The 16,686-nt window shown below is 40.4% G+C and overlaps 1 protein-coding gene and 1 long non-coding RNA gene across 37 annotated transcripts in view; one reads left to right on the forward strand and one right to left on the reverse strand.

The window, feature by feature from the left end:
• ANK3 (ankyrin 3) overlaps positions 1-16,686 on the reverse strand; it is a 777,589-nt gene that overhangs the window by 331,628 nt on the left and 429,275 nt on the right.
• LOC146396832 (uncharacterized) lies at positions 6,325-15,034 on the forward strand. 2 transcript variants are annotated; one of them, XR_014827968.1, is made up of 2 exons: positions 6,325-8,863; positions 10,512-15,034. It is a non-coding gene; the product is annotated as an uncharacterized LOC146396832 (long non-coding RNA). The 2 variants fall into 2 exon arrangements; XR_014827969.1 differs by having other exon boundaries at positions 10,616-15,034.

Raw genomic sequence — 16,686 nt, forward strand, 5'->3', positions numbered from 1 at the left:
TTTCATCCTTTGGGGGACATGAGCTTTTCAGCAATAAGCAGAACACTTTCCTCTTTTAGAAGATGCAAAACCTCATTTTTAGTCTACACAGTTTTGAAAATACTAACTAAAATAGTAAAACCAGAGTAGTTCTTCTGACCTGTCCAGATAACTTTCTCCTTTCAGGGTAGGGCTGAGGCTTTTGGAAGCAAGGGACAGGGGCAGCAGGAGAGGGAAAAATACTAGAGGTTCTAGAAATGGCAACAGTAGCACCATCTGTACTAGTTTGTGTTGAATATGCACTCGCTGCTAACAAATATGATGACTTGGTGCAAATATCAGAAAGATCTGCTCCTTCCTCAAGAAAATGTACTAATCGCTCTGTGTATTTATGATCATGATGAGGAGACTGATTCCCTCTGGAGACGTGCAATGCATAAATCATATGATAGCAAGTGGTAGCCCTGGTGAAGCATCTTACATGCTCATCTCCTTCAATTCTCACCCAAAAAGTCTATGCAGAGGAGTTGCTATTGTTATCCTTTTTAGAGATCAGGGAGGAGACTATAGAAGTAAGAGTAAAAATGGAAGCCACACGGAGCAGTCAGCATCGACTAAGCACTTAATCCGCACAAACCCCATTCTATGCCCTTCCTGTGTATTACACGTTATCTCCACAACCACCCTATACATTCTGCAGTTACTCCCATTTTATTAATATGAAAACTGAGGCACAGGAGATTAAGAAACTTTCCCAAGGCTTCAAAATGAGCACAACAGTAAACCTGGGACTCCAACCCAGTAATATATATATATTTTTAAATTTAGGACCACACCCGCAGCATATGGAGGTTCTCAAGCTAGGGGTCAAATCGGAGCTTCAACTACCGACCTCTGCCACAGCCACAGCAATGCCCGATCGGGGCTATGTCTGTAACCTGTACTGTAGCTCAGGGCAACGCCAGATCCTTAACCTACTGAGTGAGGCCAGGGATCACACCTGCAACTTCATGGATACTAGTTGGGTTCATTACTGTTGAGCCATAACAGCAACTCCGAGCTCAATAATATTTAGAACAGAAACTCTAAATCATCAATCTTTTCTGTCTGCCTCTTATTCTTTCTCAACATCTCCTCAAAACCTCTCAAAGCCTAACTACTTTCTTTGTACGTAACTCCACTTCTGAGAATTCTGACCTTTCTTTTCTCTACAGCATTGACATGGGCCGCTCAGCTCTACCCAGTTATTACTTTTATTATTAAGCATCTGGGACAATCCAATTTCTTGAGAAAGTGTAAAAGACCAGTGGAAGCCAGTGGCAAGCATTTTTGAAATGCAAATCTATTTATCTGTGATTAATCATGTTCTGCTTTATGACAGCTCATATATCTCTTGGCTTACATTGGCTACCTCTCCTATTATTGCTTACATTTTTGCATTCACGGCTTGTCTCCTAATCAAGTGTTTCGAGGACAGAAACCAGGTTTTATGTTTCTTTATATTCCTCCCAGAAGATACTACTAGTTAGGATGCATCATTAGTTGATATGATTGGATAATATCCGAGGTTCCACAAAAAATAACCTATATACGATTATTTGAATTCAGAGAACTCCCATCTGCAAAAAACTGTGCTTGTGGTCATGTTACGTGCATGCCTCTGCTTTGCATTTTACATACCTATGCGCATGTCTGATGTTCCCAATTAGAGGTGGGCATTTAAGGGTTAGGATAAAGCCTTCTTCATCTTTGTGTTCTGCTCTATGCTTGGCATGTAGTGCTTTAAACAAGAGTAGGCACCAAGGGGTTGGTTTTTGAATGAATGGTTATGCAAAATACTTGATTTAGTCAAAGAAACAGGAAGCGCTAATTTTAGGTTAAAAATATCTAGATTGGTTTTTAAGTATCTCATGACTGGGTTAATCCACATGAAGCATGGGTTTCATTTGAGAATGCCAGATTCTAGGGTGCAGTGGTCTGATTTAAGAAACAAGATATCTCAAAGATGGTTCAACTGGGGACATTTTGCAGAAATATAAATACAAACCAGGTTCCTTCTGATGAAAAATTACACATTGATAAGAGAGGGGGGAAAACAAACAAAACTGTGCTGAATTTGTAGAAGCAAAGGAAGGCATCTTTCATTCAGTCAAAATTGATTAATAGGAGTTCCCTGGTGGCCTAGGTAGTTAAAGATTCAGCATTGTCACTGCAGTAGCTTGGGTTGCTGCTGTGGTGTGGGTTGGATCTCTGACCTGGGAACTTCTGCATATTGTAGGCACAGCCAAAAACCGACTCTGTGTCCATTTACCATTCTCACCTAGATTCTGCAATGTGTCGCAATATGACGAGCACTTTGTTTTCAAGAATGGTCTAATTTATTCTTAAAGCATGAATCAGACCGAAATGAAATGTTCTTCTATATTGTTATATTCCAAAACAGTGCTTTCCAAAATAAAGGACCTTTTTTATTTAAGTAGATAAGAATGTAGATATTGAAATCTTAATAACTGGAAATGTACTTCAAGAGTTTTCTCATTATTAAATGAATCCATCAATTATTACAGACTGTGCGTTTCAGAAAGAAAATATCTTCAGAGGAGTAGGCAGGTTAAGGTCACTACCTCCAGGATAAGTTGTAGGAAAACAAGAGACACCAGGCATTTAAGAAGCATGCAATTTACATTCATATTATCTGAGACAAGAAAATCAGTGCACAAGCAGTTGGACAGAGAACAGATGGTGTTGCCAGTACTTGATTACATCAGAGATCACATCCACGTGGCTCTTAGAAGCTATTATGATAGCTGAGGGGAAAAGTACTTTCTTGGGTCCAGTAAGTCAGAGCTAGGATCTCAGTGAACAATGGTTCACTAAGTCTAAGCCCTGATCGCATAGGCAGGATGCAGAATGCAGGCAGAAAGGAGGTCTTCCAGATCAGAAGAACCACGGATTCAGAGGGCAGCATTTTCCATACTGTATTACACATAAGATGAAGTCCTTGAGATGCTGGTGAAACAGAGGTTCCACTTCAGCAATGTTATTTGCCAGTCTCTCTCTTGAAGATTCATAATTTTCACTAGAAATTAAAAGGGCAGCATTTTCCACACTGTGTTACACTTGAGACTAAGTCCTTGAGATGTCTGTGAAACAGGGATTCTACTTCAGAACATTATATGCCAATCTCTCTCTCTCGAAGATTCATAATTTTCATTAGAAATCAAAGACTATGGGTTGTAGGAGAGGGCTGAATTGTGAGTTTAGGACTAGCAGATGCAAACTATTGTCTATAGAATGAATAAAAAACATGGTCCTACTGTATAGCGCAGGGAACTATATTCAATATCTTGTGATAAACAGTAATGCAAGAGAATAGGAAAAGAATATGCATGTATGTATGTATGTATGTATGTATGTATAGCTGAATCACTTTGCTGTATAGAAGAAATACAATATTATAAACCAACTATGCTTCAATAAAACTTTTAAAAAAGAAATTAAAGGCTTTGAAGACTACAGTAGTGGGTTTAAGTTTGCTTGAGTGTTTCCCAAACTCACTTTCCCACATTTTTGCTTCACATCTAAAGCCAACATTTTGGGACATGTGGTCATAGAATAAGATAAGGCTGTGGACCAAATGCAGGCAAGAGTCAAGGACAGGAAGACACACACCAGTGAGGCAAGGCATTAAGTCAAAGACTTTCTCAGTCAAGAATATTAACATACTCATTCTATGGCAATCACTGGTTCCAATTTTCAGAAGCAGCATATAAACTAATTATCCAATAAGTTACTGTAGCAAAATAGAAATGTCAATAGCCTAAAATTATCTGAAAGAAGAAAGGCAAAAGAAGGAGGTGGGCCAGTTTCTTCACTTGACATAGTACTAAGTGCAATGGAGGGAGACTTAAGAATTTAAGTGCATCACTTCAAGTTATAAAGGTAATCTCTAGTAGAACCAAAAAGTGTAGCTGATAAAAAATTCAGAAAAGGCAGGAGAAAGGGAAAGGAATATAAATAAACTAAATCCTTATTTCTCAAAGAAGGTAGCAATAAATACCTTTCACAGATGATATATAAAGACTATATATGTGTGTATATATACTTTTTTTTTTTTTTTGCACTCACATCATATGGAAGTTTCCAGGCCAAGTGTCGAACCTGCACCACAGCAATGACAATGCTGAATCCTTTACCTGATGAGCCACCAGGGAAATCTGAAAATATCTTTTCGAATAGGGGAAGCACTCACTACTAATATATCTAAAAACAGAAATGATGAAAGATGGTTCCTCTGAGGATTGAGAGGAGAAGCAGATCTATAGGGTACCTCCCCCATAGCTTGAAATTGTTGGATCTTATGGATTATGCAGTCACAAGCAAAGAAAGATGGTGGTAAGAACGTGATTGTGGATTAAGCTTCTTCTTGTGGACCATTCTTACACCAATCCTGGTTGGTCAACTTGCTTGCATATCATTACCTGGAGGGCTTGTTGAAACACACTCTGGGGAGTCCACCCCAAAGCTCCTGCTCCCACGTGTCTGACATGGGGCTTGACATGCTATCTTTCCATCAAGTCCCCCGATGCCACTGCTGCTGTCTGGGTACCACACTTTGAGAACTGCTGTTTGATGGCAAAAGTGTTTTGATAATCCATAGACCTGTGCCTGTATTTTCTTTTTTCTTTTTTGTCTTTTTGCTATTTCTTGGGCTGCTCCCGCAGCATATGGAGGTTCCCAGGCTAGGGGTCGAATCGGAGCTGTAGCCACTGGCCTATGCCAGAACCACAGCAACACGGATCCGAGCCGAGTCTGCAACCTACACCACAGCTCATGGCAACGCCGGATCGTTAACCCACTGAGCAAGGGCAGGGATCAAACCCGCAACCTCATGGTTCCTAGTCAGATTCGTTAACCATTGCGCCACGACGGGAACTCCTATGCCTGTATTTTCAAACTGGTTGCACCTGCCTGAACACGTAAGGGAGTGGGGGTAGAAGCACATCCTAATACCATCTAGTTCTAAATTAACTGCCTCAAAGCACACCCTGCCTGTCCTTCACTGCCGTTTCCACTTAAATTACCTGCCATCATCATCCAAAACCCCAAAAGGTGACTATTTGTACAGATGCAAAGGGAGCATTCAAAGCCACCTGCGAACTGCCTCCAGGTGTCTGCTATCACGTCCACAGCTTCACAGCTCCCATGGCAGCCAAGACAAATGTCACCCAGAAAGGTTCTCCTATAGGAGGAGAAACCTGCAGAATAAAACTGAAATATGGCTATGGAGCCAGCTTGTCCTGATGCCAAAGATATTCTGTGAGAATCTAGATCATTAAAGAAAAGGATAACTAAATACGTCTATTCAGGGAGCAATTTAGCAACTATTGCTGAGATTTCATATGTATATAATTACTCTGACAAATTGGAAATATACATATGTAGATATCTGCACATATATATAAACACACCCTCTCTCTCTTCCTCCCTCCCCCTCTCACTCCCCATCCCCCAACCCAGAGTAGGCCATGTCTCCTCATGTCTCTTTGCCCCAGGCTTAGAGTCACAAACTTCAATGTACTGATTCTATAGACTTATTCTTCTGGAAAACACTGGTGGGTTGAATAACCCTCACTGACCTCATCCTTTATTCAACCACTATTGCATCATATCACTTAGGCCCTGATATTCTATCTTTTATTGTTTTCTAATGACTCCATACAAAGAATCTATTAAGTGGCTTGAGACCATCTATTAATCCTTTTTTTAAAAGTGTCTACCCAGTACCTAATGCAGTACTGTACACACTAGATATATGTTTACTGAACAAATGTGCACACTAGCAGGTGTTCAAAACCTTACGGAGGTTTAAAATGCAACTATTTACACACGTTCCATGATTATGAACTACAGACAAAAAGACTGCTTGTTTAATCTCTATACCATATCTCTTTGAGAAAGGTTTATATTTTTAAGGGAACATTCACTTGGTTAACTCTCTGTATGCTGAAAAGATTAATTTCACTACCATAAGAGCATGAAGAAGTAGTGGTGTTTTCTAAATTATGTAATGTCTTTATTTTCCTGCTTGCCCTAGAGTTCCTTGGCGTGCAAGATCGTAATTCTCAGAGCACATGTGCAGAAACTTGATTCAAATTCCAAGATGACTGTGTGCTATTGGACAAGTCACTTCATATCTCTAACCTGTTTTCTCAACTGTAAAATGGAGATAAAGAACATCCCACAGGATTCTTATAAGGATGAAATTAATTTATATTTGTCAAAGTGCTTGGCAAAAAATGGTGAATGAATAAATGAATGGTTAAGTTCCAGATAGGTAAGCTGTTTTTTTTTTTTTTTTTTTTTTGGCCATACACAAGGCATGCAAAAGCTCCAAGGCCAGGGGTCAAACTCATTCCACAGCAGGCACCCAAGCTGCTGCAGTGATAACACTGGATCATTAACCCACTGAGCCACATGGGAACTCCCCAGATAGGTGAGTTGGTATTATTATAAACCAGTCCCTTTTGCTTGCTTCACTAGACTCATTTGCAATGATGAGCAAAGGTATACCTTAAACTAAAGGCTGTCACACAGTATATCGGAATTTCCTTATAAAAAACAGACTGCTGGGACTCACCTCCTGAATTTCTGATTTAGTGGATGTGAGGCAGAGCACAAGAATTTGTATTTTCATCAAGTTCCAAGCTGACATTGCTCCTGCTGGCCTGGGGAACAAGCTTGAATAACCACCACATTAAACACTTAATAATGTGTGACCACTTTGAAACACGGCTTTTTTTGAGCCTAAGTGAATAAGTCTCTGAGATTTCAGGTGTGACCTTGAATTTGAAAGCCCTGTTCCTTCGCCACCGTCAAGCTCCACTTTGCGTGCTGCCCTTGCACTGAGGTGTTAGCCAGAAAATGTCTTTGTTTCCTATATATTCTATCTAGCCATGTTAGCTATGGAGCAAGGATGGAGTACAAATTCTTTGAAGGGCCAAAGGGACCCCCCCCCCCCAATCTTGCTGCTATTCCCCAAGCAAATTCATGTTGAGTATCAAGTGTCTCTCACCCCAGCTAGCCCATTCTGAGTCTGGGTGGTCCAGAGAGCTGGGTCCTTGGGTTTTACTTATTCATGTACCTGTCTTACTTGTTGTATGAAAGAAAACCCCAGAACTGGCCCAAATTTTCTGGCTGTGTCAGAATATACTGGCATTGGACAACCTCTGGGCAAAGTAGGAGGTAGTGACGAAGGACACAGACTTAGGGGTAAAACAGACTTAGGTTTGAACTCCAGCTCTGAAACATATTAGCCATGTGACCCAGGACAAGTAATTAAACTTCTGTGAGCCTCAAGCATCCCAGCTATTAAACAGAGATAAATACCAATTTCAGAGGGCTCAAAAGTTTAAGTATTATACTTAAAGAATTCATGATAGAATTTAAACCCCTACACTCTGCTAGGTGCTAATAATAATATAAGCAGCAGCGGTAGTACTAGTGTTAGTAATATTTGTAGCAACAGTAATAGTTAGAGTGATAGTAATAGTAGTAGTAATAGTTATAGCAGGAATAATAATTGTTGTAGCAGTAATAGTAGCAGAAATAGTTGTAGTAATTGCAACACTTGTAATAACAGTGATAGTAGTAAAAATAGTTGTATTACTACTACTAGTAGTGGTAATAGTAGTAATAGTTATAGTTTTATCACTCATGAGATACTGTATTTCTTTTTTTTCTTTTTTGTCTTTTTTTTGTAGGGCCACACCATGGCATACAGAAGTTCCCAGGTTAGGGGTCTAATCAGAGCTGTGGCCACCGGCCTGCGCCACAGCCACAGCAACGCCAGATCCAAGCCATGTCTTCGACCTACACCACAGCTCACGGCAATGCCGGATCCTTAACCCACTGAGTGAGGCCATGGATCGAACATGCAACCTCATGGTAACCACTGAGTCATGCCAGGAACTCCAAGAGATACTGTATTTCTATTTCATAAAAGGGGTTCCTCTAAAAGAAAATGTGCTGATTTCATAAGCCAAACAAGAAATCAGTTTACAGCTGTCTGATACAGACTATAGGCCACAATGCCTGGTACATACGACATGCACATGACAGGTTCTCAGTGATTGTGTGGTGAGGGAAAAGGAACACATCCAATATCTGCTAAGAGATCTTAGACTACAATGTCTAAAGACAGAAAGGATACAGATTCAATGGGCATATCTCCTACACGTAATGACAGCCCCTCTACTGCCATTTTGATCTCCCAGGCACGCATTGTGAGGAAGCCTTGCTGCTCCAAGGCTGAGTAGGTGGTGGCAGTATAGGCTCATGAGAGAAATACAGAAAGAGGAAAACCCCACCACAGCTTAGCGCAGCAACAGTTGCTTTAACTAGAGAAGTGCAGAACCTTTTTGGTGCCAACTGTTTGGTGTTACAACTTGGCCTTTTATTTGCTTCTTGAACTTCAACCTTTCATTTAACTTGTGATCTCATGAATTCAACCAGAGAAATGGGAAAAAGATCTCTTTCTGCAAGACGTCTCTGCAGAGAGTCTGAATGCTGGATTTCAGCAACTACTGGGGAAAGAAGTACAAAGACCTCATGTGTTATAGCTCTGGCAGGCAATTCAAGACTGAAGGAAATGTCTTTCAGTTCTCATGAAAGTAGTAAACAAAGATTAGTTGGGAAAACTGTTCGATGCTAAGGAAGATATCTGCTCAATAAATAAACCTGTGAAACATTCAGTGTATCTAAAATCCAACCCTCACACTTGCTTTTTCTTTTTCTTTCTTTATTGTGGCCTGAGAGTAATTTCATTTATTTATTTATTTTTGTTTTTAAAACTCTTTGATTGTGGAGTTCCCGTTGTGGCACAGTGGAAATGAATCCAACTAGAAACCATGAGGTTGCAGGTTCGATCCCTGGCCTTGCTCACTGAGTTAAGGATCTGGTGTTGCCATGAGCTGTGGTGTAGTTCACAGATACAGCTTGGATTTGATGTTGCTGTAGCTGTGGTGAAGGCCGGTAACTCTAGCTCCGACTGGACCCCTAGCCTGGGAACCTCCATGTGCCTTGGGTGGGACCCTAAAAAGCAAAAAAAAAAAAAAAAGAAAAAAAAAGAAAACCTCATTGATTTTTATTTTGCATTGAAGTATACTTGGTTTACAATGTTGCACTAGTTTCAAGCATACAATAAAGTGATTCAGTTATACTTATATCCATTCTTTTTCAGATTCTTTTCCCATATAGGTTATTACAGAATACTGAATAGAGTTTCCTGGGCTATATATAGAGTAGGTCCTTGTAGATTATTTTATATATAGTAGTGTATACATATTAATCTCAAACTCCTAATTTATCCCTCCCTACCACCTTTCCCCTTTGGTAATCATGAGTTTGTTTTCCATGTCTGTGAGTCTGTTTCTGTTTTGTAAAGTAGTTCATTTGTACCATTTTTTTTTTATATTCCACATATGAGTGATATCATATGATGTTTGCCTTTCTCTAACTTACTTCAGTTTGAATGATAATCTCTAGGTCCATCCAAGTTGCTACAAATGGCATTATTTCATTCTTTCATATGAGTGAGTCATATTCCATTGCATATATATGCCACATCTTCTTTATTCCTCTATCAATGGACATTTAGGTTCTTTTCATGTCTGGGTTATTGTACACTTTTTCTTAAACACCAAAACACCTCTCAAATATGTGAAGGTTTTAATCCTCCCTCTTCACATAAATCAGTGTTTTACATACAGCTGGTTTCAAAATAACTCAGGTTCTGTGGATACAAATAACTCACCTTATCTGCTAAAAGCCCCTGGGAACCCTATTTTTTCCCTAAATACAAAGAAAAAGAGGAGAAAATATAAACACAGTAGCAATCATTGGAACAGGAACTAAAATGAAGACAAAATTCATTCTTATCATGTCTGTTCTCCCTTCTAACTGACACACTATTCATAGAAAGATAAGAAGCTTATGAGCACTGGCTCTCTGGACAAGACACATCTCCAAGAGGTCAGTTGAGCCTTAGAGGAACATGTGATAAGATAAGAAAACAGCAGGAGAATGGGGGATGGGGAGGGCAAGAACCCCATCCAGTTAGGAAGCACTTTCCTAGGAACAAGTGGAATAGCACAGTAAAGACTACATGCCTAATAACTAACATATCTATCATTTACATTTTTTTCAACTCCAGCTACATTAATCTGTACTGACTACATACTTTGTATAGACACTATATTAGGGAGAGTCAAAGATGGATAGTGACTTGTCTTTTTTTTTTTTCTTTTTAGGGTCTCACCCATGGCATATGGAAGTTCCCAGGCTAGGGGTCAAATCAGAGCTGCAGATGCTGGCCTACACCATAGTCACAACAACGCAGGATCTAAGCCACATCTGTGACCTACACCACAGCTCACAGCAATGCTGGATCCCCAACCCACTGACGGAGGCCAGGGATCGAACCCGCATCCTCATGGTGGCTAGTCAGATTCGTTTCCACTGTGCCACAACAGGAACTCTGAAAATGACCTGTCTTTAAGGAATTGACAATCTAGAAGAGGAGATAAGACAATGAGTACAAGTATCTATAATATAATATGCATAGTAAGGTTCACAGTAGACAGCTGGTATCATGATGGAGCTGAGATGGTAGCTTAAGGTTCTGGTTTTCAGAAGAGACTGAATAGGTATGAAAGAGAGGGAATAAAACAGGGAGGGAGCAGCCTAAAGGAAGAGAAGCAAAAAAAAAAAAAAAAAAAAACCTTTAAATGAATGTGATAAAAAAATCTTTAGAGGATGAACAGATCTTCACTTTCCTGTGAGCAAGCAATATGGGATCCTCTAATGCCTATAAGTTAGAGACAAGGGAAGACAGGAAGATATGAAGTAATGTGCAGAAGCTCTTCCAGATTTGTCTTGGATGAGATAAAGCAGGCCCCTTAGGTTGCTCAGGCCAATCCTCTCAATCCTACTTCTCTAGGAAAGAGACTTTAGAAATCTAACCCAGAGAGTCTATTCAGCCCCAGCTCAAATCTCTAAAGGAAAAGCTATTACTGAGATAAAAGAGAGAGAAGGAGAAACAGGGAACGGAGAAATGTTACAGTAAGCAGTTTAGGTCAGTGATCAGGAAGGGTCTTCTGGATGCAGTGCTGGAAAACCTCAACCGGGTTCCTGTTGGGGCGGGGCTGGGGGGTGGGATGGTAGTTATTGTTACAACAGCCCCTCCCTCACCAGTTGGGAGAAGATAAAGACGCTTGCTGCTGCCCCACCTTGAGTTCCCCATGCCCTTCTGTGCTTCCCAGGCCACTGACCTGGCTATGCTCCAGGGAGAATAATATAGCTCCAATTACTTTAGTGCTTCCTTGGTTTCACATGGACAATTCCCTAAAATGACTTTCACAAAAGCAAACAAAGCCCACTCAGAGGGCACATACATGTATTTCCTCAAATGCTTTCCTTTCAGAAACAATTAGGATTTAAACAATGAAGGAGGTCAGGCTGGCTTCTCTTAATTGAAACCCTCTGATCCAAAAGCTTCCCATAATTTCAGGACCAAACATTGAAATAAAAAAAAGGTTCGGTTGGGGATTCAGACTCAGAAGCTTTTTCTTTGGGGACAATGGCTGAGAAGATAAAACAATGCAGGGGAAAGTCCCCGGTTCCCGGCCTTTACCATCCCCCTCCCCAAATCTGCCAATAACCAGCAAATAACTCCCCAGATGCACACTAATGGCAGTCACCCAGGACGTACATCTGCTGCGTTTATGAGACTTGCTGTGACATATAACCGCCAAATATAGAATTATTCACTTCGGTGCTAACGTAGATGGCTCCATCTGAGGGCAGGAGCATTTGGGAAGTTCTCTATTTGAAGAGGGGAAATAAAAGACCACTCATTTGCATCTTTTGGTCCAGGTTCTCTTACTGAAATATGCAAAAACTACAGATCATGGCATGGTGTTCATTTTCATTTTGAATCCTACTAATTTGAGATTTTAGGGGGAACGTGTATGGCAGGATAAGGAAAGGAGATAAGAAAAGAAGACAGGCTCCTGAAAGATCAAGGTGAGTCACAGGGAACTTACAGGGGAAGGGGCAATCAGAAATAGGCAGGTGACAGCTGCTCAGGCCAGCAGGCTCCCACGGATCAGCTTAGCAAGCATCCAGCATCCGGAATGAAAAGGTACATCCTTATTACTTTAAAAACTGCTTTCTAACATAGATTATAAAACAAAAAGCTCAGCTGCCACTGCATTTAAAATGAAACATCCAGAAATGCATTTAAAATGAAAAAAAGCAATACCACTTTAAATCTAAAATACAGGCAGACAATGGCAACCAATTTTTCATATTCATTTGAATTCTGAATTAAAAGCAGCAGCAAATTGAAAATGAGAGCCTGAGGAAAAAACTCTCCCACTGCTGATAATAAAGCCTTTGCTCCTGAAGATCTGCCTTCAGAGGTCAGTCACACCTGACACACAGGCATACTGAGGTATTCGGAATGACTGGCCAATGGGGACGTGCTATATAGCGCAGCGAACTCTACCCAATATTCTGTGATAATCTATGTGGGAAAATAATCTGAAAAAGAATGGATTTGTGTATAGGTAAAACTGAATTGCGTTGCTATACAGCAGAAATTATCACAACATTGTAGATCAACTATACTTCAATAAAACTGGGAAAAAAACCCACAGGTGTTTGTGAACTGGCCAGAGTCCACAGCTAAACAAATGCAGATAGTCTAATTTCACAGGAATGGCACAATTTACAAGTTCAAGTTGATGAAGAGCCGGCTAAGTAGGGCACCAGATCCCAGGAAACCTTGGTGTCTGAATTTATTGATAAAGTGAGGATACTTGAGAGCACAGGTGAAAACCCTCCTCAGTGATGTTCTTATGAAATGACCCCCCCACCTTTGAACTACTCCTTCAACGCTTTCAACATTTGTTTCTCCCCTCCTTCCTACTTTTTCCAAAAAAGGGGGTGGGGAATGATCAGCAAAGAGAAAATAAAAGTGTATGAACCATTTGCTTTTTTAATCCACTAAGGTTTCTAGGACTCAGGGATGGCAGGTACTGTGTGGTTGTCAATGTACATTCACAGACATGGGGCTCATATTTAGCTTCGTAAACTGAACTGGATTCTCTTGGTAGAGGGAGGAAGGAAAAGAAGACAAAGGGATGAAGAAAGAGAAAAAAAGGGAGAATAAGAATAAGTGAATCAAAAATAAAAAAACAAATCCTAAATCTTTTTTTCTTTTTTTTGCCTGTACCTGTGGCACATGAAGTTCATGGGTCAAATCCGAGCCACAGCTGCAACCTACACCAGAGCTGTGGCTACATAGGATCCTTAACCCACTGCACCGGGCTGGGGATTGAACCTGTACCACCACAGAGACAATGTCAGATCCTTAACCTGATGTGCCACAGCTAGAACTCCTGAATTCTAAGTCTTTAAATTCCTTTAGTCCAGACGAGTTTTCCATAACTATTACAGTATGCACTGTAATAAGCAAGCATTGGAACATCATCTAATTACATATCTATGTATTTCAATATAAGTCCCTTTATAAAAATTTTCTTGATTATTTTTTCCCAACACACCTCTTTGGATTCTCATACTATTTACTGTCTACAGGATTTTTTGTCATACCATCTTCCTTTCATCATGAATTTTGTTGACTGATTTTCACAAACTGAGATGAAAAGAGGGGACTTGTCTATTTTTATTCTGTTTGTTTCTTTGGTTTTGGCCCCACCTGTGGAGTGTGGAAGTTCCTGGGCCAGGACTGAACCTGTGTCATGCCAGATCCTTATTCCACTGAGCCACCAGGGAACTCTTGGAATTGTTTGTTTCGAAGATGCTATGTGTGATGGAGACCTCTGGACCACTTGCTCCCAGCTGGTCCAGGCAGAGTGTGACAGGCTCCATCCCTCACTCCGTTCTCTGCAGGAGCTTATTCGGGGGCAAGAGGAGGTCAGGAATGTTCAACAACCGCTGAAAGGATACAGAGATCATAGGGGCAAATTTTACAACAAAGACTGATTCTAACATAGAAACAGCGCCTCTGGAACCTCCTGTTGTCCCCACAAGCCTCTGCACTTAGTGTCTCTTAGGCTCTTCAAGGGAGATCCCAGCCTGTCAGCAGGCAGGGCCAGGAGAGCCACGTGCATTGCTGTCATGCTCAGCTCAGCCCGTGACCAGGCACCAAGTGGCCGTGCTTGGCTGGGGCGTCTCTAGCCCGCGTGGGGTCTACGATGTCATGGGGAATGGGCTGTCCCCTGCAGAGAACTGTGCACCATCTATCCAAGTCTAACGCACAGCCTGGTTTTCAACCCACCTTCGACAATCGGCTAGACTCCATCACTGAACACTTTGTGAATTGTGAATTGTTCAGTGGTAGTGAAAACAAAGCCTTAGGATTTAAGCCATTCTCCCCCTCCCTCAAGACAGAGGACCTATGTGTTAGAATAAATGTGACAGAAGACTTGAGAATTTTTTTAAAGTGAGAGTACTTGAAGCCTTTTGATAACAGAGCGATTCTCCCAGAATTACAGGTATCTTTATAATTTGTTTCCCCTTTTTTTGGCCACTCTGTGGCATATGGAGTTCACAGCTGTGGCAATGCCAGATCCTTAACCCAACCTAAGTGCCAGGCCAGGGAATGAACCTGCATCCCAGTGCCCCAGAGATGCTGCTGATCCCTTTGTGCCACAGCGGGAACTCCTATAAAGCATCTTTAAAGAGGAAGATGGCACACATCCTCATGTGCTTGAAAAACTCTTATCGGGAGTAAACTCTTTCATTACCAGGAAAAAAAAAAAAAAAGCACAGACACTATCTTCAATCTCAGTAGAAAACTGAATTTGACATTGTTTGGTAAATCCTTAAGGAAAAATAACTGAAGCCATGTTATTTTGAAATAATACTTTCCAAATAAATTGGAGTTAAGAACAGCAGACAGGAAGTTCTTTGCCACCATTTCTCCTGCAAATCCCAGGAAGAAAAAAAAAAAAAAAAAAAAAAAGAACATATAATGTAAAAATAGCTCCTTGCCCCAGTTCTTCTTGGCTCTTGCTTAGACACTGATTGAGAGAAAGACTGTGAGAGAAGTTGTTAATGTTAATTCTTTGCTTTTATCCTTTTTAAGGAAGCTCCCCCAACCCAATGTGGTTGTATAAAAAGTGGAAAATTTTATCTTATGCTTACAGATTTTTAAATTAATGATACCATTCCTTTCATATTAATTTTTAGACATGGATAGTTCTGTGTTCTATAGAGAAGTCCATGTTCCATATTTCTGAAGAAATAGGCCTGAATCCAGTAATCTTCATAATTAATTTTTGAACTATAAGATCTTATATTTTGCAACTTCATCTAAGAACAGATTTCAAATTTATTTTACCAAGACGACTTACAGAATATAACTTAGCTACTTAAAAAATTGGGACAGGAGTTCCCGTCGTGGCTCAGTGGTTAACAAATCCAACTAGGAACCATGAGGTTGCGGGTTCGATCTCTGGCCTTACTCAGTGGGTTAAGGATCCGGCATTGCCATGAGCTGCGGTGTAGGTTGCAGATGCGGCTCGGATCCCGTGTTGCTGTGGCTGTGGCGTAGGCCAGCAGCTATGGCTCTGATTCGACCCCTAGCCTGAGAACCTCCATATGCCACGGGAGCGGCCCAAGAAATGGCAAAAAGACAAAAAAAAAAAAAAAAAAAAAAAAAAAAGGACATAGGAAAAAAAAAAGGCTACAAGGAAATAGGCTACATTGTTCATAAGAGTTAATCCTGGGTGTTGAGACTACTCTACATCGCTTTTTTCCTCCTTATAATCTGTATTTTTCCCAACTTTCAAGAATTGTAGTTTTTGAGAATTATTTTAAAATAAACAAAAGAGGGAGTTCGTTCCCTGGTGGCCTAAGCAGTTAAGGATCCAGCATTGTGACTGCTATGGCACTGGTTCAATCTCTGGCCTGGGAACTTCCACATGCCACAGGCATGGCCAAAAAGACAAAACAGAACAAACAGACAAACAAAAACAACCACTCTCCTCAAAAAGTTTAACTGAAAACAAACTTTGTCAAGAAATCTTTTGCTTTCTCCTCAAAGACACTGAAGGAGTGAAAATCAATGAACACATTTTTCATTTTTATTTATTTATTTTTTATCTTTAAATTTTTTTTTTTTTTTTTTACCACCAGACAATTTTATTAAAAAGGTATTGTTTTGTTTGCAAAAATATATTCAAGTTTGGCTTTTGTTTCATGGTTTTGAACGGCTGGTTCCCTCAGAGGCCTTTCTTGGCATAAACAGTCCTTATCGGGATTATCACTGTCCATGTTCTGAGAGAGTAAGACTCTGTCAAAAGGAGCCTAGATTCAGGGCAAAGGCTTTTTCTACACTTTTATCAAATTCATTCTCTGTGAGGCATTTGAGGCCAAACATAGTTCAGAAAACACTTCTTTGAAGGGAGAGGAAAAAAAACCAAAAACAAAAACTACGAGCTGGCTGAACAACTGCCTTTTCTACATGCTCACAAAACCCCATGAGGTACCTTTTTACTTCTATAGTCACAGTACAATATTTCTTTGTTCACGGAGTATAGCCTTATTTTCAGTGCATCTCAAGCATCTTTCTCCTGTATCCCTTTCTTCATATGCCTAAATTTAGTTGGGACTCTT

This window comes from Sus scrofa, chromosome 14 (assembly GCF_054392235.1).
Source record: "Sus scrofa isolate SSC_HxYL_T2T_F1_AM1 chromosome 14, Sscrofa_HxYL_maternal_Yorkshire_Landrace_v2.0, whole genome shotgun sequence".
Taxonomy (NCBI): Eukaryota; Metazoa; Chordata; class Mammalia; order Artiodactyla; family Suidae; genus Sus; species Sus scrofa.